The sequence below is a fragment of the Sceloporus occidentalis genome, unplaced genomic scaffold, assembly GCF_023333645.1.
Source record: "Sceloporus occidentalis isolate IW3139 unplaced genomic scaffold, rSceOcc1.0.p SCAF_5, whole genome shotgun sequence".
Taxonomy (NCBI): Eukaryota; Metazoa; Chordata; class Lepidosauria; order Squamata; family Phrynosomatidae; genus Sceloporus; species Sceloporus occidentalis.
This window is the reverse complement of record NW_028316985.1, coordinates 1841861-1845213: the sequence shown is the minus strand read 5'-3', so window position 1 is coordinate 1845213 and position 3353 is coordinate 1841861. Positions and strand designations below refer to the sequence as shown.

Genomic DNA, 3353 nt, shown 5'->3' with positions numbered 1-3353 from the left:
GAGAGAGTGTGACTTACCCAATGTCACCCTGTGGATTTACATGGCTGAGCTGGGATCAGGACTCTAGCCTCCCAGTTCAGCCTAGAAATTCACTGGCTGACCTTGGGCAAGTCACATCCTCTCAGCTTCAACTCCAACTCTGCACCTCTCCCATGGTGATGCAACAACAACAACAACAACAATAATAATAATTGGCAAGGAGAGTGCAGAATATCCATGAGTGAGAGAGTGTGACTTACCCAATGTCACCCTGTGGATTTACATGGCTGAGCTGGGATCAGGACTCTAGCCTCCCAGTTCAGCCTAGAAATTCACTGGCTGACCTTGGGCAAGTCACATCCTCTCAGCTTCAACTCCAACTCTGCACCTCTCCCATGGTGATGCAACAACAACAACAACAACAATAATAATAATAATTGGCAAGGAGAGTGCAGAATATCCATGAGTGAGAGAGTGTGACTTACCCAATGTCACCCTGTGGATTTACATGGCTGAGCTGGGATCAGGACTCTAGCCTCCCAGTTCACCCTAGAAATTCACTGGCTGACCTTGGGCAAGTCACATCCTCTCAGCTTCAACTCCAACTCCTAAGTATTCCTTCATGGTAGGTTTTATTCATGGCAGAATTCTTGCCATCACACCCTACTCTGCTCCTAATTGAGGATTCCTGTTTGGCAGAAGAGCATTGCCACTTGGCACCCGACTCCTCCCCTTCTCATCTGTGAGGGTCACACTATCTCAGCTTCAGGGGCATCCCATGGCAAAACTCCTCTTTATGCCAAGAAAATCCTCAGTTTGTCCCATCTTCCAGTGTCATGCTGATGTTGAACAGGGGTCAGACTACATGCCCTCTAGTATGCCATGTATTCCTATGTGTTATTTCATAGCAGAAGGGGTTGGACTGGATGGTCCTTGAGTCCCCTCAACTCTAGCATTTCTTGTTGGGGCTTCACAGTTTATTTTTTGAGACTGGGATTCCCCTCTCCCCTTTTGTGTGTGTGCCTTCAGGGTTTTTAAGCATAGGAATGTTGTTTAAACCTCTGCCAAACTTCCTTTTGACATGGTAATTGAGTTTGAAATGCAAAGTAATTGGCGTAATTATTCGCCTTGTCTTTTATTGTCATTCAGAGAAATCTGTGAAAAATATTTCGCTGGCTGCTGAAAGGGAGAGAAGAAATCACCCTTTGAAAGAGGGATTTGTGGAACGAATATTTTTTTTAAAAGTTCTCCTCAAGCTCTCAATTAACGAGAAGAAAAACATGGGTTTCTCCAATCACTACACATGGCTCCAGTTTCTCAATGTCCTTTTTGAATTGTGGGCCCAGAACTGGACACAATATTCCAGGTGGGGCCTGACCAGAGCAGAGCATTCAAAACAACAAAATAATTTCATGCATATATCAACTATGTTTAATTTTATTTTTAAAAAACATCTGAGGATAATATTTTCTGTTCCATAATAAGTCTTTTATCGATATGGAATTTATATTGTATCATACAGATAAACAAATAGAGCTAGGATAAATAAGGGATGCACAGTGATTGTGTCTTCATGTGTAAAATGTGATATTACTATGATAAGACATTTACTTTCACTGGCAACATTACTTTACTTGTACAATCACATATGTTGATTGTATTTCTAAATAGACTTAGCATTATCTGGAATGGCATCGGGCGCATGATCGGCACTGTCTTGCCTTGATCTGTTTGTAGACCTGAAAAATATTTTGATAAGCAGGTCTAAATAGTTAATAAATTTTTTAAAAGAAAAGCAAAATAACTTTACAGTTGCAGTCTGTGCTTTGCAAAGAATAAAAGAGTGCTACATCGAATATTTGGGATTTATACCAGCATCTCATTAAACCTAAGCTGTAGGAGTTACAGACGTTTTGTTTAAATAGAAGCATTCAACATGTTTTAATTATTTCGAAACATAAAAACAGACCTTTCAATGAAATAACGAAGCCTAACGTATTGTCATCTTCATTATTATTATTATTATTATTATTATTATTATTTTAAAAATTTCGGACAAATGTTGGATGATAGTAACAGACAACATATTCATTCACAATGATTCAAAACATCTAAAGTTTGGCTATGGCAGCGCCTGGGTCGAGCCTGGCCTTTGAGTGGAGCGTACCTTTCCTGTCGGCTCTGTTTGTCCGGATTGCGCCGGGCTCCTTGGCCCCAGACCCTGAGCCCCGAAAATAAATAAATTATTATTCTATATAAATAAATAATAATAATAAGGGAGGGATCAGCAAAGAACTCAGTGTGATGGAGGACACTTTGCTCAGTGTGATGAAGCCTGGACCCTACATGTTTCTGCCAGCTCCTTCCTGGAGCATCTCTTTTTGGCGGTGGAGACCATGGACCTGTTTGGACCTCCTGTGGCTTGATAAGACTATTCAGCTTGAACAACAAGAAACAATGGGCTTCACAGTAGTCTTGGTCCTAGCTTATCAATGGACAGTGTCAGAGAAGGCACTAGACAGTCCTTCCATGGAGCTAAGATTTTGCCCTTAGTTCTCTAGTGGCATTGGTAGACCTTTAGACACCAAGAAGGAAGCAAAGCTGAGATTGCCTTGGTGTCAGACTGAGATGAAAGCAGTGACTTCTAGTTGGTTTCAGATTGCATCTCCCATAATTCCTCACCTTTGTCTGTGCCGCCTGCTGCTGATGGGAATCGTAGGCCAAAAAATGTCTGGAGAGTCACAGGTATAGGCCAAACATATTTGGGGGCATAAGAAAGGTATATAAAATATCAATTTAGAATATATATTCTCCAATACACTTTACAGTCTGCGTGTGTTAACTGATTAAATATGTTTGAGCCAGCCAACTGTATTGATTATCAATTATATGTACAAAAGCAAAGTCTTAAGAAAAGTGCCCTTTCCAGCTTCTGAATGGAGATGATGGTGAGGTCATATATATATATATATATATATATGAATATTGAATATATGGTATATAAAATTAAAATATTTATCATGCTTTGAGATTATGAAATGTAACTCAGTTAAAATGATGTTACATACAAAACAAAATCAAATAATTAAAAATCTATTTAATAGTAAATAAATTAATATGTTAAAAAACCCCACCATTGCATACTTACTATTTGGGCGGCGCTCCTCCCAATTCCGTTTCCCAGCCATAATCCACAAGCGCCTCATTTACATAAAATAGGGGGGTTGTTTTTCTTTAGAGGGGCAATCTCCAAATAAATCTAATATTTTATTAAAATTATTCCGCGTAATTTATAATTTGGAGTTTGCTTGATCCACTGATCTATTGCATCCATTTTAAACACTTTGGTAATCCTCATAAATGTGTCTGTTTGG

At 39.3% G+C, this 3353-nt stretch overlaps 1 pseudogene; it reads left to right on the top strand.

The window, feature by feature from the left end:
• The first annotated feature begins 2103 nt into the window (after positions 1-2103).
• LOC149311529 (EKC/KEOPS complex subunit LAGE3-like) lies at positions 2104-2405 on the top strand (annotated as a pseudogene).
• The last annotated feature ends 948 nt before the right edge of the window (positions 2406-3353 follow it).